The sequence below is a fragment of the Pyrgilauda ruficollis genome, unplaced genomic scaffold, assembly GCF_017590135.1.
Source record: "Pyrgilauda ruficollis isolate IOZ18807 unplaced genomic scaffold, ASM1759013v1 scaffold18, whole genome shotgun sequence".
NCBI classification, from domain to species: Eukaryota; Metazoa; Chordata; class Aves; order Passeriformes; family Passeridae; genus Pyrgilauda; species Pyrgilauda ruficollis.
In genome coordinates, this window is record NW_024516984.1 from 7,628,355 (window position 1) to 7,654,808 (window position 26,454).

The following is a 26,454-nucleotide window of genomic DNA, read 5'->3' on the forward strand; positions in this document are numbered from 1 at the left end:
AGAGGATCTTGCAGCTGAAAGAATTCTTAGAGAGGAACAAATTTATCTTTGTTTCAAAATTTATTGCATTTTTTCTATGACCTACCAATAGCTTTACTAATTTCCAAGTCTATGCATTATTTTTCTTCTCTTGATATGGCTTTAACAGCTTTGTATAGAATGCAGTATAGTAGCTTCCCCGTAAACTGTAATACCTGTAACTCATAGGACTGAATTACAAAGCTTTTCTTTCAAACACATATGTGGACAACACCAAAAGTTAAGCATTTATCTAGCAGGTATTTATACATGCTGGAATTAAGCCACTGCATGTGAACCAGTGAGTCAAAAGGTCTGAGCAAAGAATCAATTAAGATTCTCTACTGTAGAAAATACTTTGTCATATAATGGTGGCTTTAAGTACTTTCTGCAGTCAAGAGCAAGCAATTGTCTGTATCCATACTGTTCCATTGTTAAGGTACAAGCTAGGCAAGCCCATAAAATTGCTTCAATCAAGTAACACGCAAAGGGAGTTAGCACTGAATTTAAAAATTACTGCCACACAATAATGAAAATGATGTAACTCGTTTTACCTTATATCACAGTAATTTTTAAATTGGTGTAACTTAATTAACTTCAGTTTGGTCAGCAGAACGGTCCACAACAGACTGTGCAGAACTGATGCAAATATTCACACATGCCACATGACAGCAGTGATGTACTAGTAATAGTATATTGATGCTGATGTTCTGGCATCTCTGTGACTATTAAAATAGTTTCATTTTGTTAAAAAGTTGTACTTAGAATTCTTTATTCATCTGCAAACTGGAAATGTTATTAATCAAGTATTTTTCACTTCTTCAGCTTGAGCTTTTCAAAAATTAGTCTGCAATGAAAAATTGCCAGCATTTCGTGGTGACTGTTCAAGTCTTGCATTTGGCTTACCTTTTTCTTATCAGGTTAAAGCCAAAGTGATTCCATAAGAGTGCACTTGGTGTAGAATGAGACATTAAAGAATTTGACAAACTGCAATATATTAAAAATTAGCCTCTAACAGGTAAACGTATACATGCCTTGTAATACACATTTCTCTCTAATTCTTCAACTCTCCCACTGTCTTTGTAACATAAATCTATTGCTACTATTTTTGCACATTTTTCTTGTCTCAATATTTGGTTTTGTCTAAGCAGAGAATTTTTCCCTTGTGGACTCCTACCAGGCTTTTCCAAGCCCTCCATCTTCTCTCCCAGATCATCACATTAATACTGCCTAAGCCCTGAACCTGAGGTCGTCACTCATCTATAATCCTAACCACCACACTAGCTCCAGTGATGCTTATTTTTAGATACTTTAACACCTACAAACATACCTCCTTCTCTTCGCCCCTGATTTTCAAGTACTGCGTTTCCTCTTGGCTTACAACAATGCAGCCTGAGATGTGCCTAAAGCAAGCACCTCTTTCTTTACCCCTTCTCTGTACTCCTTCTCAACTGATTCCACATTTCATAGTTTCAGCATCAATCCAGTTTTTCTCCTCTGCTTGCTGATTCCCAAAGCATTCTCTGTATATAAGAATTCCTTTGCCACACAGCCAGAGTGTGTTTTTTCTTCTCCAAGGGCATTGTGGACAACAGATTACTCAGAATCCCAGACCCAGCAATGGAAATTTTTGCAGACCTTGTCCCTTTTCAAAGATAGTTCCACCTGGAAGTCTAACCATGTCCATTAGCTCCTGTGACTGATGTCAGAACTGTGATCTTCCCGGCCACAACCACTCCAGCTACTGGAGGTCAGTCACTTCATTTCATCCCTTACAAACCTGAGGCAGGAGGGAGAGCAGAGCTTTACAATCCCCCTATATGCATCTTCACCAAATTCCTCATCTTGACTTTCAACTGTTTTAGTTCAGCTATGTCTCTTTCTGCCCTAAAGCCAAACTGTCCAGCCCTAGAGATGTACAGACTAATATATGCCCTAACACACTGAATGGTATTCCTGCTCCTCACTCAAGAATAAGTTACAACAATAAGAATAAATTTTCTCCAAGATTAACCCCCTCTCTCTCCAAAGAATTTACTTGTAGAAATCTACAGTAATGCAATAAGAACACTGTATGCCACATTTTTTTATGCTGTGACTGTCCACCACCAAACCACATTTAATACCCTGGAAGCTGCTCTCCTTGCATCTTCAGCAAAAGCTTGTGGGCTACTTGAAAGACAAAGAAAAATAAAGAGAAAAAAAGCCAAACAAGCTTCCAAATACATGCACAAGACATATACAATCCACCCTTCTATGGAAAAAAAATACCTCTACACACTGTTGTTACTTACTAATACTCATGTCTATAAATAACTTGCACACACTTATTTTCATTCTGTTACAGCAAGGCAATTCTGATTGCCACACAGCTCTACTGAAAACGGGAGAAATATATATAGTGGGAAAAGTCAAGATTTAACTTCATAGACATTAAAAAATCAACCATTTTGCTTAAATAAAGATGTACGTATTTGTGTTACACATAGAAAGTCTGGAATTAATTAATTTGGCATAGGTAACAATACAGACAGAATAGACAAGGTGCAATCAACAGGCATCAAGAGGCATGAAGAAATTGCTCAGGGAATTCAAAATGAGTGGGATTCTTTCCTTCATTACAACCAACAATGTTTCTTAACATAACTACTAAACTTTAATGTTCTATTCAAGAAACAGTCTGCAGTAAGGTTCTCACATTCACAACATCATTCCAAAGTGTTACAAGTAAAGTTCCTACAAACTGAAAAATGTGTCGGTCAAGACCTAGACTACACAAAAAATTTAAATTGCTAAAAATTTTATTTTAAATTTAAACAATAATTTAAGGATCTGTTTAAAACACCAAAACACACACACACACACAAAAATACAAACTATAGAAACATTTATTGGTTTTGCCTTTATTTTGTTGGAGACTATTCTTAAAAGATAAGTTTAAATATGCAAGAAGTTTGCTCAATTCAAAATTTCTAAATACTAACTGCATGTAGAAAAGAAATATAAGTACAAATTTATGAAGTGCATCTCCTTTATAAAAGCAAAGAATTGTTTAATGAACCAGCTGTTAATGCTTTGCATTTCTTTTCGTACAACTACATCTACTACAGCTGCATCTGCTTTGGCATTGCCGCACATTTTACTACTCAATAAAGTAGGTGTCACTGTGCTAATAAACAAAGCATTTCTTATTTTTCCACTCATTCATTACATATGAGATTTTAATAATGCCTATCTTTGTTTGGGTTTTTTTCTGTAAGTCATCATCAGCCCCATCCCATTTCTTTTATTTGGTGTAATTCCCATGGGAATACTCCAAGGAATATGCATAAAAGCTAGTGACCCTTTCTCACACCATAATCTTCTCAAGGTACTCCAAACATACTCACTCTGAGTTTTACATAGAAGTCAACAATATTCTTCTGTGCCGTAAAGTGTCTTTCCTTTCAGGAACTTAACACCTTTTGCTTTAAATGTCCACAGTGCTTAAGTATAGGGTCCGTCTTTAAAATAATTCCTATATTTATTCAAATTGACCATCTCTTTCTAATGGGTGATTTTACAGAATATTTAGGAATGTATTTCATCTGGTATGTTTAGTTTCCGTGAAAGCAATGTAGCAGATGCAAGAAAAAAGAAAGGTAACAGTGACATAATGCTACCTACAGCACATTGTGTATTATCATTAACCGTCTGATAGAGCACTGTTTGAGAATCACTGTTCTGTTCCACTATAAACACAGGTATTTATAGACCAGCAGATATATTTAGTGTCATAAACATCCCCCCTGGTTGGAAAAATTAAATTACATACACTGTTTAATATTAGGTGGCTGGTTTGTTTTCTTTTTCTTTTATTCTTTCTTAAATTACAAGGCTAATGAGGCATACAAAATGATTCTAAATGAATTTAAGAAAGGATGTAAGACTTGCTTTATGGGAAAGTTATTGATTTTCAACAGGAATCCAACTATGTCACATACTAATAAGAGCATTACATGTTTTTTATCAGAGAAAGAAGGCAAGCAACTTTCAGACTTGTATGATTCACAGATACAGAAAATATCTGTATAACCCCAAATGCTGTATCTAAAAATGTAAAGATATACACTATATGTAACTACCAGCATTCCCAGCACGAAGATATCCTTGTACGTACACAAGCGCCTCTTGCAGCTTTAGTATAATTACACAGACTCTAGGGCCAGGGTCACCACAAAAAGCCAACACTGGATCCAAACAAAAAGGGTGTAGAAATCTGAAATCAGTGATTTTAGGATCAGGACACAGAGAAAGAAGGAAAGATGAGGATGTTTGTGGTCTTTGGCAAACCAATTCCAAACTGTAAATGGGAAAGCACAGCAGTTGAAATAAAGGGAGTTCTGCAAATAGGAGCCACTAGCAAACCATAGATTTTTTTCTTCATATCTGAAAAAAAAATCTTTTGACTCCTTAAGGATTACAGGACATGCTGAATTCTTTACCTAGCTAAGAGCAATGGAGTATCTTTGAATTTTCAGCATTATAAGCTGCACTTGTGGTGAGCAGATGAATCCAGGAGAATGCACCACACAATCAATTTTCCAGATTTCTAAACCATGTTTCCCGAAGTCTCTGCTTCCAGTTGTACTTGTCTGAGGTAGAGCAGAGCTCTTAAACTGAAAAATATAAATCTAGTACTTTGATCTCCTTAAATTACCAGAAAAGGCAGAAAAAGAAGCTGTTTTCATAGGAACTTCCAAGAGCATGCTGCCTTTTAATGCTTGATAAGCAGTTAAGTTCTATACAGCAGCTTCCCTACAACTATTTAACTGTGTCACTTTGTCCAGCCAATAAAATACTTATGTACCAAGAGAGTTTTTCCTTCATGACCTTCACTGTACAGCCAAGGTTTAACAAGAACTTTGTTTGCTTGGACTGATCTTTTTAGAGAAAGCAAGAGCTCTGACCTACAAATTCAAAGCTACAAGATGCGTAAGACCACTGACCATAAAGTGTTAATACATTTGCTGCAGTGTCATAGATATTTTCTTCAGGCCATTCAAAGCTGCACTCATTTTCTACCTGCCAAGGTTTTTGCAATTCATACATGTATCTTAATTTCAGAATAGTCCTTTATGCTCTCTGGAACCACAGAATCTTGGAAATTATCATTGAAAATGTCTTTCATTTTCTGCCCTCTTTCCGCTTCAAATTCATCTTGGGAAATAAATTACTTGACCTACTAGATTAAAATAAGATAAAAACTTTGCTATTAAATTCTGCACTAACAAAACTCATAGTGAAATTTATGTTAACATTTGAATCTCTTTCTCATCCAGAGAATAAAAACTGCTTAACATTTCCTTGCCCTTAAAATATAAGCCCATACATTGAAAGTTTCCAAATTTTGCTCCATTATTTAAAAGATCTTTATATAGATTTAATACCAGAAAGATTACATTAGTGGAGTTGCTTGTTCTTCTATTTACTTCCAATCAACAACAACTTAAACACAAATAAGTTGTCCTCCACAAATTTTTGAGCAGGCAAATGCCCCTTCCACTATATACCCACCAGTCAGCCTACTCTTTTTAGCAAGAAAAGAAACGTATTTTGTTGACTGACCTTTCTTTTCAGCGGTGCCAGCACAGGAGGGCACGCATGCACACAGACCTCAGCTGTGCAAGTTCAACATGAACTTGATCAACACGTGTCTGCCTGTATTTGGCCATTTAAGCAACCATCTCCACTGGGGCCCAGCATATGTATTAATGCTGGCGCCTCTGTTATAGGGACGATCACCTTTAGGCTGGGTGAGAGCTTAAGTGGAGAAGCAAGCGGTGCTAATGCCTTACTCTGCCTTGGTTGTTTCGGTCAAGCCAGAAAATGGAAGCAAAATGCATCAACCTGTGCCAGGGAACTTGCACGCTTTCTTCTCAACTCTTACATACAAAAAAAGGCATCTGAAGGAAATGTGAAAAATCTAGCTAAAATGGGCCTTAAATTAACCCAAAGGCTCAAACCAGCCTTGTATTCCCTGAAGTATGGAATGAACCCACGCTTTTAAATGTACTACAGATGGTAAAGTTCGGAGCACTGCGGCTTTGGCTCATGCTACTTCGGTTTTAGTCTGAATTCTAAATGAAAACTAAGGACATACGGACCCTGTAAAGTAGCTTTTTTTTGAGGTATGTTCTTTTTGTCTTTATTCACTTTTAATTTAAAAAGCCATAATAAACAAAGAAACAAAATCCATTCACAGCCCTAATGTATTACACCTGCAACTAGCTTAATGAATTTTGCATTTTTTCAACTTAAACTTCTTCCTGCTACTCCTGAAGCTACTTTTTGCTCTTCTGGGGAAATTCCAAACGAAACTTCCTTTTATTTAATTTTTACTTTTATTTTTATTTTTGAAGACAATATTTTGTCGTTGATATAATGATCTACTTTCCCGTACAAGACTGGGTGTCAGAACCAAACCCTTGAACGGACTAGTTTGTATTGCCGTAACTTATCTAGAATAGCCTGAAATTAGGCACAAAAATTTATAACAAGATAAATAATAAACATGTCTTTCTCTGCATTCTTTCCCTCTTACTATCATAGCCAAAGTTATTCATATTCCTATGATCAAATGTAAAGTTTTACCTTAAACTCATGTCAGCCTAAGTTCTGGCACTTCAAAACTGAAGTAAATTAAAAAGCATTGTCCCTAAGTCTCCCTAAAACCCTGGTTAAAATTCCATGTTCAATATTAATATAGTTTCAGAAGCTCAGATAGTCAGATAAAAAGAAGGAAAAAAAAAAAAGAAAGTTAAAAGAAATAATATAGGGTAAGACACTCTAAAACATCACCAGAGACAAGAGAGTTGGAAGACATTACAGCCTCTTTAAAAATGTAAATCTTTTGGAAACGCTACGCATTTGGAGATGAAAGTCAGAAATATCACTGTTCTTCCAAAAGGCAAGAAGTATTACATAAGGATAATACATACCTATTATGTAGATAGTGCCTAGCACGAAAATCAGAACTAGCACTAAAAGCTCTGTATTGCTTTCTCCTTTGTTAGAAAAAACCTACTTCCATTTTTCTGAGGACAAAAGAGGCAATATGAATGAAAGGGTAACTGCCCAAAAACCATGTAAGACTCCCCATGCAGCCAATGTAAGGGATCTCTATCCCACCTAATGGGGCCACTGCATGCCTATCAAACAGTCCAACAGAAAATACTGTTTTCAAGTAGTCTAGCAATTGGGAGTAGGCAGCAGTAAGCAGTCAAAGTGTTTAACAATTTGGTGTACAAAATCCTATCCATTTCCCAAATAATAATTTTATCCTTGTAACTACAACAGCAGGTACACGCTAACACCTGTTAGGGACTGAAAGAGAACAGGAATTGAGTATTAATGTGCAATCAAAGCATGGTCACCATGTCACCATCTCTTTTCTGTCTACTGTCTCTGAGTAGTGTCTAGATCTCTACTGAGGCTATCTTGTCAGCTAACGTAATGTCAGTCTGGCATTTCCTTGCAAAAGAAATAAATATTATCATCCTGAAGGGCATAAGACACTTTGGGGCATGATTCTGAAAAATGTGGCATCAATAAGAATCATCTTTCTCATCATAGTCTTCAATTTACAAAGAAAGAAAGAAACAAGCAAACAAACTGTAGGTGCAGAGGTGTAAAAAGTGCTCAAGATATATGACCAACTGGGTCATTGTATTCAGAAATGTTCAACCATCTGGACCAGCTCTGATAGTATGAACTGGCCCCACTCTGTGCTGACTGTTGATACACGTCAGCAGTTAGTGAAAATATCTTTATGTAACGAAGAAAAAGGGAAATTCAATCGCCATAACTCTCTGCCAGGGTTAGCGAGTAACTGGTGACACTGCTACTGTCTCCATCAAGTCCAAGCCAGGTTGGTGCAGCCTAGCAATCTCAGACAAAAATTACCCTGAAAAAGAGGATTCTCATTGCAACACTCCCACAGATGCACCATCAACTGCAAGCTGCACTGTATTTGTCATTTCATGGAGTCTCTGTCCCCCTCTCCCACCTGAGCCGAAATCTTTTATTTAGGCAAGAACAGATACACATCAAGAAATCCTTTTCCATCAGATAGCAAAATATAAATAAAGCCCCCAGAAGTCTACAGACAAACTACATGTTAGAAATAGACAGTGGGAACAGTGCTGTTTGTACAGGTCTATTGCAGTTGGATTCCCAGATAAACATAGGAGGCAAGGAAAATTCTCACAGCACCTTGTATACCACTGACTGTAATGTATGTCCTCGTTGCCTGGATACCTCTAGTGAATTACTGAGCAAGGGTGTGAGATTTTCCCTTGATCAGTATTAAATAAAAAAATCCCAACCTCCTGCTCTATAAGAGGCAGAAGATGCACACAGAAGCTTCCCTCGGCTGTGCCAGCTGAATGCCAGAAAGAGACAAATCGAGCCTTGAGAATTTTAAATCTTGTGGGTTGCCGTGCCACGTTATGAACTAGATCTCATACAATTCATCACCCAAGTTGCAGAAAAATAGTTCAAGAACTCAAAATAATGAATTCTGTCATTTCCAATAGAAGTGTGAAGGGAGAATTATGAATGAACCTTTTAAAAACACGTATGTGGAGGGAGATTGCCCTTCTACAAAATGAAAGCAGCAGGCTTCTATTTAAATGGCCCAATCCTGAAAGCGAGACCTTTCATTTTCAATTAACTTAAATTGACAATTGAGAAAGGTTTGAAAATGTTGTTGGAGCCTTTCAGTTTGATAGATCTCAGTCCTGACATTACCATTCTGACCAGATTTTTAAGGTGTGCTGTTTTAAAATTGAGAATTTGGAATGAAAAATATTTGATTCAATCAAAGCTGTTGCAAGACATTCAAACATCTTAATCTGTTAGAAATGCATTTTTCTGATTTTCTCATCATGATATTTATGTAATGCTTTATTCATTGATACATTAAAACCTAAGAGCCATGCCTTCCCTCAACCTTACATTCTTTTACATTTCAGCAATACTTTCACTGAGAAATTTAATTTTATTACAGAATATACTACCATGTACAACAGGTAACTATTTACCAGCCAAATAAAACTTTTCTTTATATTCTAAAGCACTCTACATTACAAATCGACTGTACCAGAATGCTGCAGTTATCTAATATGACATACCTCCTGTCCACCTGACACAACACAGGCAAATCAAACTGATTTCAGGCTTAATATTCATTCTCAAACATAGAAATGGAGGACTTCTGAAGAGCTGAACAACTTCATTAAATCAAAAAATAATAGAAAAAAAAACTAAAACAAACAAATCAGATAATATTTTGAAGCTCACAAGCAATAAATGGGTCTTTGAAACCACTGAGAAGTGAGCCAGAGAGATCCCTGCATTGAAATAGTCCATTTATCAATTAAGACATGCAGTATGTTGCCTCTGCTATTTCACAGGTGTAAAAGCACAGTCTGCTCAGCTCAGAACACCCCCACACCAAAAATGCAGTTTTAAATCAGTCATGAATTAATGTTTGTTGTAATAGACTAAATTCCCAAATGAACCAAAAACAAACAAAAATTTGATGTTTTTTCCATCATATGGGTTGCCATATTGCTAGTTTTGAATTGAATTTTTTTCAGGAAGTATATTTTAATTAATGACCTACCAAGATTTGAATTGTTTAAAGTAATGTTTTCTTTCTCATAGCTATTGGAAATTGATGTACATGATGCAGGTCTGCAGATAACACTGATAACACACTAGATCCCACTTTTCCACCACAGGCTTAACAGACGGGCAACCCATGACATAAGGTGTGCCATGAAGTTTGAAACCAAAGCTATGTCCAGCTTAAGGACTGAGTTCTGTTCTTGCACTACTGTAGGTTTTCAGAAACTCAGCAGACTCAAACAGGATTTGATTTGGAGATTTAAACCTGGGCAAGCAATTCTGGGCCATTATCTCGAGGGAAGGGTGCAGTAAAGACGTGCTTATACAAGGACACTTCTGTTAGGGATAATTTAATTCTGTGCACAAATGAGAAGTAAACACCACTTGGCCATCCAAGGAACTGGCAGTTATAGCTGGGCCACAAGGAACCCATTTTCCTCATTGTATCCCCATGGTAGGAGGCTGTAGGGAGGGCAGCGGTAGCTCCATGCCACCTGAATCTTTTCCCAATATGCTGCCTAGGAGTACTTAAAATAGCCATCTTAGAAATGCAGACTGGACCTTTGCATTGCTCTAGTTTTAAACTTCTGCTACTAAGTACTAACATTTTTGGAAGATATATTCCTCTTGTTATATGAGGGAAGTTGCAGATAAAGTTTCACTTTGTGTTAAGGAAACACAAAGTTTGCATTCCAATTGTCCAAATGTGTGAGTTGCAAAAATCAAAGGTAACGCCATGAACAAGCCTGATCCTGTCTAACACCTATTTGTTTGGGGTTTTTTTAATACATGTATGAAATGAGACTAAGGCAGCCCGGTGTCTTTCAGCAGGAGAGGGGTACAGGACACAGAGTACTGCACAATGAAAATAGTACTTTCAAAATTCTTTTTTACTCGGAATACTTCAGAAGCTGAAGGATAATGAGAAGTGTGAACTGAACTACCACAAAGCATTTTGTCCCTTTTCCCCATACCATATTTGAAAAACACCTGCATATATATGAATGTTTAATATGCCTCCTATATAAGATGTTAAGAACTTCTTAAGGAATACAGGAAATAACATAGCACTTTATCGTTTTTTAGCACACAAGAGACTTGAGGTTTGAAAGCTGTGCAGCATAGTAAGTCTGATTCACTAGCTCAGTTTTAATGAACTCAGCATCAATTAACAGAGATGCTATGTTAAATTACTCCACTTTCTATGTAATACAGATGAGAAATCACAGTAAATCAAAGCATGTGCAGCACTTTACAAGGCCTACACAAAGGAAGGTCCAATTTAACATAGTTTACTATGGCATAGGATTCACTGTTAAAAATGTATAAAGTCGCTTTATAATACTGATACCATTGTAATCTACTGTCTACTTTCCAAAATGCTATAAATGGACTATATTGCCCATTTCAGGGTATGGGAACACATGTTCAGCTCACAAGTGCGACATCTGAAAGTTGGCTTTCATCAAAGATACCCTGTAAACAGTGCACCTGCATTGTAAAAGCTAGATCCACCTGCAAAACTCACCCTTGGATTGCTCTGCTTGTTTCATGCTTGAATTTTTCTCTTTGAATTATTATCCCCTCTAAGTATTTTGGGATTCTCTAACAAAGCATCCAGCACTGGCCAAGGGCTACTACTAGCACATCTCTACAATAACAATTCATCTGTTGCACAGGTGACCATGAGGGCGGGGGCGGAGAAATCAATAAGGGAGGCAAAACCAAAAAAGCCTTTTAGAAAATGTTCCTTAACGCGGTGCGAAGCCGTGACTTCGGCCGTTGAGGAGCCACAAATGCCAGCACAGCGCCAGGCAGCCGTGCGGCCGGACGCGGCGCAGGGGCAGAGCGGCCGGGACAGGGACACGGACACACGGACACGCACACACGGACACGCACTCCGGGGGACACACACACACACACACACACACCCCGCCCCGGAGCCCGGGGCTGCGCCCAGTGCGGCGCCTTTCCCCGCAACGCCCCTGGAGCCGATAACAGGGACACGTGACCAGGCGACTTAAGAAAAAAAATTAATAATAATTTATAAAGCGTAACATCAAATCCCCCCAAAGCGGCTGCTGTCCGTTTGGCCACCAGCTGTGCCTCCGGCGCGGCGGGCGGCGCGGGGCTGTGTCACTGGGCGGCCGCCGGCCCCCGGGAACTTACCGGCGGGGCCGCCCCGTCCCTCGGCCTCCGACGGCGCGGTCGCAGCTCAGGCCGGCGGCATCCCCCGGGCCTCCTGCCTCCCCCGCACCCCCCGGATCCCCGCGGACGTCCCGGCGCTGGGCTGCGCGACTTGTTTGGTGCGGTGACAACGTCCTCACCATATGCCGAAGCGGGAAAGGAGGAGAAGGAGGAGGAGAGAGAGTATGTGTGAGGGTGAATTAACTTTGCTCAATGGCGACAGGGCAGCAGCCTCAGCCCCAGCATCAGATCGATTTACTAAACAAACTGAAACGTGGGTGGGGACGTTAAACAGTAACCAGCGGCCTCAATGAAAACCGAAAGCTGCTGCTGCTGCCGCCGCCGCCAGCCACTGGCCTGCGCAGGGGGGCCCCGCCGCTCCCCTCACGGCCCGGGAGCGGCTGGCGGCAGCTGCGGCGCTGCCACGGGCCTTGGGTCCCAGCCCTGGCGCCCTCGACCGGCTCCGCGGCAGCGCCCCCGGCCGCCAGGACGGGAAAGCGGCCAGTGCCCCGCTCCCGCGGCTGTACCCCGCCGGTCGCCCTTGCCTGTGTGACAAGGGCAAATGTCCCCCGGGCCGCACTGCTCTGCCCCGGTAGGTGAGCCCAGCGCTCCGCAGGGACCGAGCGAACGGCGACCCGCGTCCGCGGGGCCGTCCCCGCAGCACCCGCCCGTGGCCCTCAGCTCCCCGCCGTGCTGGGTAGCCGCATATTTGCGGGCACCCCGACCTTAAATGTTCCCATCCCGGTGTTGCTCTCTTATTTTCACTGAAGCTGTCACGGGAGGAAAGAAGCCCTCTCTTTTTAGTTCGGTGCTTGGCTATGTAAAGAAATGGGATCAAACACGGGTATCCACTGCAAATTCTGGGTTCCCTGCGCAAAAGACGCTTCGCCGGCCTCTTAGAGCTGGGAAGGTCGTGACAGGATGAAGTGTTTGTAAAATAATAATTGCCGTTGTTTTCAGACATTGAACATTCACAGACTCGAAACAATAATTAACGCCTTGTTCATGATACTACCCGCTCACACCCACAGAGGCATCAGGAAGGGAAATAAGTCAAGGAAGGATGGTGTCTTGTCACTCCACACATCATCCGGGGGGGCCTCCTCGGCCGCGTGACGGGTGGATATTTGGAACAAGTTCCCATGTAAGACTGGCAAAAGTCCCCGTAAGAAGGGGGTGCCTCGCCGTGGGTGCGTGAACACGCCTGACATCCGCACCCGCACATCCGTGTCAGTGATTTAACGACGCTCTCACAGGAGAGGGACTGCACGGGCTCTACACAGGAAGGAGGTTGGAAAAAAAATATGAAAAATGTTCTCTTCCTGCAGCCTCTGAAAGCGGCCGGTGATTGATTGGTTTCCCCAGCGAGCAGATCAGCGGGTTTCCTCTACTTTCTTACCGACGGTACCTCGCCCTGCTGTTGGATATCGTTAAGATGGCAAATTCCTCATTTCTAGAATTTGCCCGTGAAAACTCTGGATCCAGTTTCTAGGGGCTTTCGATTGTCCCTTGAAAGGAACAAAGAGAATTTTGCTTGACAATTCCCCCCCCCTCCCCATTACAAAACATTAATAATCACTGGAAATAATGTCCAGATAGCCACAAGAAAGGTGTAAATACATCCAAAGCCCTCCGGTGTTATTTCAAAGGCGGTTTTTAAAAGGCCAATAAAAGTGGCCGAAGAAGACTTGTTTCTGAGGAGTTCTTGCCCATCTCCTGCCGCAGATAAAATACTGCAGGCAAGGGCAGCACTGACAGTGAAATAAACGTTACTGCTGCTGGCTCCAGCGCGCCTCGGAGCAATCCTCAGGCACAAATAGCCGGCTTAAAAAGTGACTGTCACTTACGTGAGGGTTGTTTTTTACCTCTCTTCAGAGAATCTCGGGCATATGCCGTGGGCGAATAACCAGTTTTCTTAGATGAATAAAGAGGATGTGTCGGAGTTTTATTGCTGTCTTAATTAGAATAAAGTTAACACGCTAAAGCCATGTGGTCATCTGAGGCAACTGTATTCCTACACCTGCATCCAGATACGGGTAGATTTGAAAGGGGGGTGGGGGAGATGGAGGAGGGGGTCAAGACGTTTTGATTCCAGTCCCTTCAGCGTATACAAACGTTATTATTATTGTTTCTGCGGGAAAGGTACTGCTTTGTTCCAAAAGCAAATAGCTTGCAGAAGAGTAAATGGAATTTCTTTCCTGTGCGGGGAATATTCGCGCGTACTTCTCATCACATAAGGCCACATTTGATTTAACCTTAATGTAACTAGTGTTTTTCATTTCGACTTCAGCGTTTTCTTAAGTGGTTTTTATGAAGTGGTTGCCTCTTATAGTTACCAATGGTTTTGAGGAAGAGTGGGGTGCGGCACAGAGTCCCTTGATGGTCATCTCGCCGCCGGTGCTACCTCTGAAGCAGCATTTTCACGTGTCACGTCCACGATGAAATGATGCGACTGCCCTGCCCGAAGAGCCGCGGTAGCTGTGAACTGCCCCAGCGCACATGGCCGGGAGCCCTTCTCGCTCCCCTCAAGGGTGGGGGCTCCCGCCACCTCCATTCCTCCCGCCCTCTGTTGAGGATGGAGCACCAAGACACTAGGGCAGCGGCCAGATCCCTCTGCCCCGGATCTCCGGAAGCACCAGCTGGGCCATGGGAGGCAGGAGATACCCCTTTTGCTCTCCACATCTCTCCCTAACTACGCACCGGGGAGGAGGCTGGGAGACGGTGCCGAGGGGATAAAACCCACGAAGCCTTTTACAGCGGAGATAACGAATACTTCCAGGCGCTGACCTCAAGGGGAAAGTCCCAGACAGTATGATCTGTGTGCCATTTTGAAGAAGCCTCTCTAATCACTTGGCTGCCTCTGGCTGTGTCCGCAGACAGCTGCTGGGCGGCTGCCCGCCGGGCTGCGGCCGCCGGCATAGCCCCCTCGTTCCAGCGGGGCCAGCGACCCCCGCCCCGGGCGAGCAGCCCGGCACGCTCCCGCAGGGCAACATCTGCGAGGGTCTGCCCTTCCCGACTTGCCCCCAGCAGCGTTTGTCAACCCCTCGCCAGGCAGTTTATTCGGGGAGAAAACAAGGGGAGCTGGCGGAGCTGCCTCTGCGGGCGGCGGGGCAGGGGCTGGGGTCGGAAACGGGCGGCCGCCCATCGCGGCAACCCGCCCGGTCTCCTCTCGCTTCGTTCCGGTATCATTAACCTGCGGGTGAAGCAACTGTTTGTGTGCACTCTCTCCCTCCCCTGGGCTGCTTTTTTCCCTGTTACTGATCCATCCTTCGTAAATCATTTATGGGGAACTAGGCACTTCTCTCCTCGCAGGAGCTTCCCTTGAAAAACTTTCCCATCTTAAGGCAAGCGCCTTTCCTTTGTTATCACGAATAATTGATAAAGGACCCCAACGTGCCTTCAAAAACCATCTAAACGGCTGCCGGGAACTATAGTCACTTGGGGTCACGGGGTACTCCTGCCTTTAAAAGAGCAATACAGGAAGCGATCAGGACCAAACCGGTTTAAAGAAACAGATAGTTTTATGTGGTTACCTGAAACCATAAATGGGAAACGCGGTCTAATTTTACAGGTTCTGGTATCGAGCGTTCAAGCTGACTTCTGCAGAGCCCTTTCCCCCTCCCTCTGATCAGAGAGCACCTGGCATTCTGTACTAAGGTTTCTGCGTTTTGTTGCTTCGAAAAACAGAGTGAAAGTGCATTGTTCAAAAGAAAAAGAAAAGCCGTAAACCTCTTAAAACTCTGAATCGTCAGATTACGCCGGCACCACGCGGGTGTGAACCGATTTCAAGGGATGCATTAGAGACTGGTTTCTTTAGAGGTTCCCTAGCTAAACTATTAATTGTCAGGATTTCATGAAAGATTTGCAGACTTTACAATCATTTATGATCCGTGCAATAAAAACTCGGAGATATGGGCAAACTGGTTCAAGGTGTAATGCAAAGATGTATTAGGTGCCCTTGGCAACTATCTGTGGGTGCTGTTTGTGTTCTCCGAACACGCCCTTCACTGCAATGAACATTTCTGCAAACCGCGGGTTGGGTTGTTCATTTCCAGAGCTCTGGAGGTTCACACAAAAGAGCTATAGATTTCAGGCAGGAGAATCGAATGCTTGGAAACTTATTCTAGTCCCCCGAAGAGTTCAAATGCAAGTGAGATAATTACCCTTGACGAAAAGTAAACTTCGAGGGAAAATATATGCCTCTCCCCCTCGTAAATTAAAAGCCCGCCAGAGAGTAGGTCTGAGTGTTCAGCGCCGCAGTGCTCTCCTGACCCCCATACAGGCGGATATCACATTATTGTCCGCCACAGCAGAAGGCGGAGAGGAACCCCTCGAATCCCAAGAAAGACACCTCAAAGGGTATCGCCGGCCCTCCGACGATATCCTATTTAGGAGCCTCACAAGCGAGCACCCCAGGCATTTTAAAGATTATCCCCCTAAAGATCTTTGAAGATTATGCTAATGACTGCAGATTACACGAGTTTACTGCCAGAGCGGCCGAACAAAACCCGCCTCGTGGCGGCCGCCCGCGGTCATTTTCTGCCTCTCTTTTAAGATGATTTGCGCCTCCCTCCCTCGGCCGTTCCTCTCATTAGCAGCGCAGGGAGGCGGGGGGCGCGGGGGGCTCCCGCTGCCCCGCTCTGTCTAACGGGGCGGGGGGGCTGCGGCGGCGGCGGGGGGGGCCGGGCCGCGCTGCCCGCCGCCTGCCGCCCGGCGCTGCTGCCCGCCCCATGCCGCCCCCGCCGCCGGGCACGGGAGGCCGCGGCGCAGCACAGCCGCAGGGTGCCCGCAGCGGGAGCAAGGGAGGAGCTCCCAGCCGGCAGCATGTAAGTCTGAAAGTGGGCAAAATCCTGCCAGCATGTGCCAAGTGTCACATGCGAGGCGTCCCACATGTTGCAGGGGGAGAGGAAACGCTGGGCAGCCGGAAGGTTTGGCGCTGCCTGAATGCTTAGCTCAATCCCGGCACCACATCGCTCCGCACCTTGATCCTTTCACTCCATAAACAGATAGATAGCTAAGTAAGAATGCAAGAGCCACGATCTCCTCCCCGTTTGCTTCACCTGACTCATGTCAGTGGTTCTAGCAATTCGTTCTCAAGAAAAAGCACGTCCTCTGGTCCTGCAAATAAAGGGTGTGGAGCACATCATCGTCTAGGACATTGTCATCAACACTCCTATAGTGAATATGTGAGAGTATGAATCATTTTCACCGTGTTTGTTTTTCTGATTAAAAATCCTGCCAGGCTAAAGCAGGAGTAAGGGCTCGGAAGCACAAATGCTCCACTGATGTAATGAGAACACATATAATGGAAATTATTTCCCAGCTGAAGACAGTAGCTGCATATTTGGAGATATAGTTTTAATCCTGTTGCTAACCCCAAAGCATATTCATAATATACCCTATGCAAATTAGGATTAATTTCTTTTTCTCCCACAATACAACCAAGAAATGCATGCATGAACAAAAGATGAAAGGAAAAACATTTAATGGTTATTGTAAGTACTTCAACATGTCATATGTAAAAGCACTGGTCACAGCAGATCAACTGTCTAAGGATTTGTTGCTTGGTCTATGCATGTGAAAGTATGTTGTTCCGTGATTATTTCATGCCTGTCATGTGATTTGGAATGTACCTCATGCTTATCTACAAAAGCAATCAAAAGGATGCATATGCATGGCAATTTCAGCATGGGTATATATCTGGTAGTCTACATGGTCTGTGCAATATGGGCTACTCTGGAATGATCCTAACTCAAGCAGAGGCTTCTCCCTCTATGGGTATGCAGTGGTTGCATTAGACTGCCTGCCTGATGATACAGGGAAATACTTTGGAAACTGTGGGATAGGTAAGCAGAGAGCATTGCTGTTGAAAGAGATTTAAACAGTCCTGATACGAGAACACAGCAAAAAATGAAACTGGCTGCAAGAGAGATTAACAGGATGAGCATGCATCTGATACATTATTTGTACACAAAATAGTTCCAACTCATTGATTCAGTTAGAGGAGACTGAATTCAAAATGTAGGCATGGAAAAAGAAAATTATCTTTTACTGATAAGTCAGTATAATTCACACTGTGTATACTGCTAAACAGTGTGTACACATTGATATTGACAGTGTAGATGTGGTGTATGAAAATCATCTTCTGCCTAGAGCTGGGAATAATGCAATCTCCATGACATCAACTGATGAAAACTTCTGTTTTCAGTCAGGCTTCATGGGTAAAAAGCACCCTGGAAGTCGAATGAACCTTTTAAGAAATTCCATTTCTGTGTTAATAATGATAGTTAAAACTAAGCGGTCTGTCTGGGCTATTTTTATGCTCACAATGATGCAGAGAAGACAAGACAATTCGGTTTTGCCTAGGTATTAAAGTTTGCCAGATTGTTTTATAGTATTCCAGAGTGCATTGTTCCTGGCACTGAACTTAAAAAATTGTGGGATAGGTTTGGAGCCCATTTGGCTGTTAAATTGTTTTTCAAAAGAATTTAACTTTTTCCCTTTGCAAATCACCACCTTTTAAGTGGAGGCACAGACTCAAGGCAATACTCATGGTTTTCTTTACTTTCTTAGTATTCTCTCACATTCTCTTCAATCCATGCAAACCACAGTGATTCATCTTCAGCTGAAATGTGCTGCTTTAGGAAAATCTGGCCAACTGCTTCCCGATGGTTTCAGTTGAAATGGTTGCACTTTAACAAATTCAGCACTGTTGGCTCAGAAACACATGGTCAGGTCTTTAGTGCAGAAGAAGGCCCAAATCTTGGCCATAGGAGATGAGGCTGAAGGGCTGGAGACAGGTGAATGCTGAAGTACTTGGCCAGTTCTGCCTTTGCTCCTTTTGCTTCTTAGGTTGTCCACCAGCTAGCCTAAAGCTGCCAGTTCCTCACATCTGCTGCCAACTGTGTCAAAATTACATCAGCTTGTTTCCTGTTAGATGATTCTAACAGTACTGGGCATGCATGCAAGTTATGATAGGAGATCTGAGCAGGAGGTATAATGTTTAAAACACAGATCAAAGGAGAGCAGGCAGCTTGCAGCAGAAAGTAAGTGGCTGTATTCTGGGTTAACTACAGTACTGGAGATGTTGAAGGTATAAGAACTAGATGATCTTTAAAGTTCATTCCAACCCAAACTATTGTATAACTCTGGTCATCCCTGAGGGGAAGAATCTCTGTCTATCTTAAAGTTCTGAAGTTATCAAATCCAGAAAGGGCAGATCCTTTTATGTGTACCTCAGTCTTTCACAGAACTATCAGTGGTCATAGACCTCAGTGGTCATAGAACTATCGAAGACCCCAGAGCAGTGATTCATGAATATTCTTCACACTCTGTACAGAGCTCAACAACATTCAGCACACATGATCAAACTCTACTGTGTTAAGATTTATGTTAATAATATGAGCCTATTTTTATTTCTAAGGTAAGAAAAATGGAGAAGAATTGCATTTTGTTATCTCAGTAGTTATTTTTAAGACTGCTGTTTAACATAGCTAGAGAATAAAACCCTGCATTTTCATTTTCAGAGAGAACCATGTGAAATAATACAGGGTCCCATAAGTCTAACCTAGAACATCATTGCATTCTTACATTCTAGACGGTGAACTTAAATTTGTCATTTTTTAAAATATTTGGCATAAAACTAAAAGCTTAATAAAGAAAGTGTAAAATCAAAAATCACTTAAGGTTGCAAAGAGACAATATATTTATTTACTAAATAATTTGTAGAATTTAGTCACTAACCCCATGAAATTTTCTGGGGTTGCCATAAAAAATAACAGCACCCTGTAAATTATTTCACACTATATAAAATAATACTATTACTTTTCAGTGTTTTCTCATACTGATTTGTACATAGGCATTTTGTTTCAGGTAATGGGAAAGAGTGATGCATGTTTTTGCTGGCCTGACAGTAGGATGTTTTAGTTAAGTGCTCAGATTGTTTTTTCCTAAAAAGTTTGTATGTGGTATGGTGGCATGTTAATATGGATAAATTTTACAGTATCCACCTTTTCCTAAGAAAAGGAAACAAAAAGACCATTTAAGTCCAGATGATGTGCTGGTTAGAAGAAGTGAAATGCATCAAACTTGTTACAAGATAGCTGTATTAAGAGTTACTGGCCTGCCTCTTTAATACAAAAGATGTAAACCAAAAGAAGCATGCTGGGAAAGAGTACTTTGAAAAGAAATTTTCTCCCCAGTGTGGAATTCATTGGATGTTCTGAGAGAAAATTCCTTGGGAAACAGCTCTGCGACCATTGTCGCAAAACAGCTGATTTGTCTTTGAGGCCTGATCTATATACATATTTATACATTCTTTTAGATGTACTACTTCCTTTGCTTTCTCAGTAGACTTATTGTATGATATTATACCAAGTTTCTGGGCTCACTGTGTTCCATTTACTTATTCATGTACCTAGCATAATGGGATGTTCCTCATGTTTTAACAAATAGAACGTCTGGAGAGAAGGCCAGACACAAATAGGGAAGAGGCTTCAGACTCCCTAAAGATGAGACAGCATGCTCCACAGTGTCTAGCACAAGAACTCAGTGCTACAAAACATGTATGGAAGAACATCCAAGACATATTTTTTCAGGTGCTTGATATGAACCATATGCAGTAGAATCAGGGCCTGTGTTGCATCTGAACTACTGGTGTACACCAGATTCATCGTCTGTTATTGTGTTTGAGCCTCAGGGCTGGAAATGTGTACTATGAAGTGAACTTCAGACCTTCTTCTGTATTGGAAGCATCTCTTCCCAATACCATTCATCATATAGTGTTGTATGAAACAGGGAAGGGGATTCAGAAACATGAAACTTAATTGAGCCCTATGACTGAAGAAAGTATCAGAGGAAGATTCTTGAGGAATATTATTTTCAAAAAGTCTCTTGTCCTGACTTGTAAAGGGACAAAAGTAACCAAAGTGAGCTACCACACTGAATAGGCTGCCAAAAGACGCTCTTTCAAGGGAAATCAACTATTTATATGCTTTAAATTCACTGCCACTGTTCAAACAGGTAAATTTACACCAATTAACTTCTATTCACGTTTTATCTTATTTTTGACAGAGTAAAAATGTGTAGCAAAATACATATATGCAGCCTTCTTGTGGGCCTTAATTAGAATTGTGCTAATCACAGAGGCAGAACACCTGTATGTGCACATAGCAATTGGAAGAGTAAACTTTTAGTATATGAATCTCCTTTTTGTGGTTTAATTAAAAATCCCTAATTATATTTTTAATGCTTCATGGAAGGAAACAGAGAGAAATTACATATTTTCTCAGTTTTATTGCTTTGCATGTAACAATTTTAACAACTTAAATTCCAACTCTCTACAGTAGTTTATGTGTCTTGTATTTTGTGAGAGTGTGTAAAATGTAAACTCTATTTTATTTCTCTGTAAATGTCAGGAGAGTATAAATCAATAATAGAGTGGTAACTGTGCAATTAACTCCTGTCACCCCTGTACCTTCACATTAGCATCACTGAGAATGATCTTACCCTTTCAGTGACCTCAGTAAAAGCAATAACATCCTTTTCTGCTAAAGTTAATTTTTTAAAGTGAACCTAAAGCTCCTGAAAGGTGATAGATTGACAATCCTGTAAAGTGAAGTTCCTTATTTGGTCATTGACTATAGGTAGTATGTATTTCCACAAATTATCTAGTGATCCAACCCTGTCCCAGAAGGATAAGAATGGAGTCTGGTACTTCTTCTTTCACCCATTTCATTGAGGCATCACAACTTGGATGTCAGCTGTCAGGGTAGTTTCTCATGAAGTCGCTTTCAGTTAGCAAGCAGAGTTGGAATTCCAATTAATTTTCATTTACTGTAATCGCTATTGACAGAAGGTAGATGGCCACCACAGACACGCAGTGGTAGGTTCTGTATCCTATGCCCTAAGCTGCTTCATTTGCAAAATGGCACCTAATAGCAGTTCAAAACGCATCAGGAAATCCTTGAAACAACTAAGAAAGTTAAATGCAATGTAATAACCTTCTGTCAAGCAGGTAGTAAGATTTTGAAAGATAAAGCTTTGGAAGCTTTATGCATTACTGGGAAAATAAAGAAAATTCAGCTAACAGGCAAGTGCAAGATAATTTAATTACTCTCACAAGTGTATTTGCATGTATTGATTTTATGTCATAGGATAATTCTAATCAAGTCTTTGTGAATTTTCCAGAATTGTGAAAGATAATGGTACTCTGAGCCTTGCAACTGCAAGGACTTTCACTTGTCCCCTCTGCCACAGATCTCAGTCAAAGAGAGAAATGTCTCTGTGCCTCTGTCTCTTGTCTAAAAGGAAAATGCCTTAAAGTGTTCCAGGACAGGCTGGATAGCACTTTGAGCAGTCTGATCTAGTAGATGCTGTCCACTATCTTTGAGGTCTTTTCCAACCCAAACTATTCTTGGAAAATATGCAAATACTTCCATATTTCAGAGCTGTATAGAATACAAACAAATATGCAGAGAATATGAACTGTTCTGATACACTGCCAGTAAGGGAGTCAGATACAAGGCTGAGGTAAGACCATGCCAGGATTCACTCTTAGATGGTTGAATGGTTTTTCTTTCCTTGAATGTAGGTACAGAGAAACATCTGAAGAGCAATTGAAATGGCCCCTGCTTCTGATGAATCTTTTTGTAGGTGTACTTCTGTATTTTTATGTTTACACAGACCAGCAGACTGCCCAAAATAAATTCCCCTTTTGTTCTCCATTAGTCAGTGATGTAGTTGCAACCAGAAAAGAGCTTGTCATCTGCTTCCTGCCCCAACCAGACAGTTTTGTCATGAACATTGTCCTCTGTTTTTAAGGGGAAGGTGATGGGTTTTGTCTCCCATTTCCTGCTTTTTTGGAAAAAAAAAAAAAAAAAAAAAAAGGTACAACCAATGGAGTATTTAGCAGGAGCAAATTTAGGTCCTTGGACTATGTCTATACTAAGAGATGTGGGTAAGACAAGAGTTAAGATGTGGGTAAGACAAGACAAGTGTTAAGAGTTTTTTCCTATGGTTTTATAGGAAGGACACCTGAGAGGTTAGGCTGGAACGAGCTACAGTGCTATCTATGTTTTCTACACCGCCCCTCACTAGACAATGAAGTGGGAAGAGATAGAGGATATGTTGGATATACCATACATAATCATAAGGCCTTGTAGTCTTCCCATTACAATCAAGTCCTACTATTTTCTTTACATTTCTTTTCATTGCAGCTTGCTTAAGACAGCATGGTCCTTTGACATGTGACAGGGGTCATATGATTTGGGGCAGAGGACGATGAAATTCTTTTAAATGTTGTAGGGACTTAGCCATATCTTTTATTAAATGTGTTGAAGGATGTGTTTCCAGCCCTTGAGATAGTTTTTAAAAGATTTTGTCTTTTAAAATATTATACTAAGGTTTTGTCTTAGTATAATATTTTCATATCTGGTATAAGTGCAGTTACTGAGATTGGAAAATGCTGTAGTGCCAGGTTACACTGATGGTTTTCCTGTGGAATGCCTGCCTGGGCTGCCTTCAGGACATTTGCATATGGGGCATCTCTTCTTACATTTAAATCCAACTGCTCCCCAGTATGCTATCTCATTAATTGTACACTGGAAAAAAGAGAAGGAGAACACTGTGACCTGTGTATGTGTAGTACTTAGTGAGAACCTAGGGAATTATTTAATGAATTAAATCACTTCAGATATTTCTTCTACATTCTTGAATAGCCCACCAGATCCCTCATGCCTGTAGAAATTGCTATAGGGCTCAGGTGGTCCCTCATTAGCGATAATGTCACTTAATTTCTTCCATCTTTATGCTGGAAGTACCTTCAAATAAAGCTTGACCGCATAATTCTCTGTGGCTGTAATTAACAGATGAGGCAGAGGTGGGACAGGAAGCCACATGTGAGTGCAGAAGAGATCCATGTTGGTGGCAGACATCACAGTGTTTACCCAGTGGCGGCAAGGTAGTGAACTCAGCTGTCACTGGCAGTATTCCCTTCAGGGACAAAGGTAACATTAATTAAAATTCACTATGCACAAAAGGGCCATTCCTAATGAACATGTACTGATGAGATGTTTAGCGAAGTCTCTTGCATCTTCAGATGCATTAGAAATAGCTTTCATTAAAGACTTCTATTCCCAGGAAGGCTTGTCAATTTTCCTGAAGGATTTCAGTCACTACCACTGATATCTATGTGGAACCACACAGTGACAGGCAGAGCACACTGAAGTAGAAATTGTATTAAAAGTATTGTTATTTTGCAAGAGAAATTCAGCTTGAGTTTCTGAGTGGAGTTGTCAGTACTCGGGTGTCAAAATAGCTTCTCCCTTCTTTTCATCAGGTCATGGGAGGTGGAAGAGATGGCCTCTAGAGGTCTCGTCCAACCTCACATGTTCTGTGAGTGTATGATAATTTCTGCATTTCTGTGAAGGAAAACTAGTATGATAAATATGTATGAGCAGAAATGAGTTAATTTCATATGAAATGTAATGCTGCCAAAGTCAATAGTAAGATTCCTTTTACCTTCAAGGGAAACAAAATGACTTTTGTTTGTGGTGGAATGTGATTTTTTTTGCACTGAATCCATTATAGAATGTACAGGCAAACATTAACATACAATTGTAACAATTGTTTATCGTAACTCCACCCTGACATGTAATGACAGCCATAAGAATGGTTTAACTTACGAATCTTCTGTAAATACTTGCTCTGGTTCAGCACCAGGTCATATTGCAGCCAAAGAATCCTATTACATCTGTCTTTATCTTTTTTGCTATGGCTATGAAGCTGTCCTCAGAGCAAGACCAGACCCAAATCTTGCAGCAAATTCTTGGACCCCACATTCCAGGGTGTGCCTGTTGTGTTTTCACAGCAGAGATCTGCAAGGCTGCTCAGCATGACTCTCCTGCAGAGCAGCCTAGAACAGTCACAGGCTGCAGAGAGTCTGTGCATGTGAGAAGTCAAGAAGTCTTCATTTGGATTTTCCAATGGCTAAAGGGGGCATACAAGAAAGCTGGAGAAGGACTTTTTAAAGGGCCATGAAGTGATAGGACAAGGGACAATGGCTTTAAAATGGGGGAGGGTAGGTTTAGTTTAGGTATTTGGAAGAAATTCTTTACTGCTCTGGTGGTGGTGAGGCACTGGAAGAGGTTGCCCGGAGAACCTGGTCTAGCAGAAGGTGTCCCCACCCATGGCAGTGGGCTTGGAACTACGTGGTCTTAAAAGTCCCATCCAACCCCAACAACTCTATGAAAAGTAATTGGGCATATCAGCATATCAGCTGTTATTATTTACATAACCAAATGGAGTTAGGCACTTGACAGCTACCAAAATACCAAGTCAGTGTATTCATGCAGCACCAGAGAGAGTCTGAAAATTCTATCTGCGTGCCCCAGTATTCCTGCTCCACCCTGCTGAGTGTACTGTAAAAGTCTAGATACAAGGATATAACCTAAGCAGTGAAATGAGCTTATTTATTACAGTTGTCAGTGTTTTAGACAGAATTGTAGGTTTCAGCTTTGCCAAAATAGTGTGAGGCCTGGCTGAAAACATTGTCACTCTCAAAGAAGATATGCAAAGTCACTGTCAAGTGGGGCGTTTTGAGCACCTGCCTTTCTCACAGTGAGCGCTAGATGGCCATCTGGCCTTTTTCTTCTTGCCATGTTAAACCTTATTTACGATATAGCCCCTGTCGTGTTCTGAATTACTATAAATAATATCACATTAGGAAATTATTCAGGAAAATTTAGCCCACTTTCGACTGATTGCATTAGTGTCAGAAATACACAATTTTTTTTTTATTGTACCTGATAACTACACCCTGTGGTCTATAAGAGATGTAGTAAAACTAATTTTAAAAAATATCTTTTTATGAAGAAAAATAAAATCTCTGATAAAAATCGCTAAGTGACATTTCAAGGTACATTCTGGTGTAACATAGCTTATTTCCATGAAGTAAGACTGCTGCATGGTATAGGTGAATGTTCACAAATCTGTTTAGTGGTAATCCATAAATGAAGAGGCATTTCATATCTATCAGACTATAAAATAATCTGAATACTGTGGATAATTTGCATTCTCAAAGCATAGGAATCTTTGAGAAAAAAGTCACATTAAACAAAACTGTTCAACATTCTCACGCATAACTCTAGGACAAGGTTTGCTTTATTATTTTACAAGGTATATCTTCTTTTTAACAACTGTAAATCTTTTTAACAATCTGTAAATCTTATTTATTTGTAAAACTTAAATAATTGCAAAGAACTTTATGGAAATCATTATTTTTCTCACATTTCTGTAGAAATAGTATAATTTTCTCTCATTGAAAAGGCAACATGGTTCCTAAATTCCTAGTAGCAAACACGAACACTAGTCCTGTTTTCAACAACGTCTTTGACTTCCACAGGTTGAATAAAGTTTTTACACATTATTTTCTTATCCCATGCTTTCATTATCTCTGATAGAAATAGCAGAAATATTCCATCATCTGGTTTTGGTTTATTTTACAGTAAGAGAGAACCTTTATGAAAATGGTAGATCCATTGCCCACTGAAATTAAATGCAGAAATTACTAAAAAAACC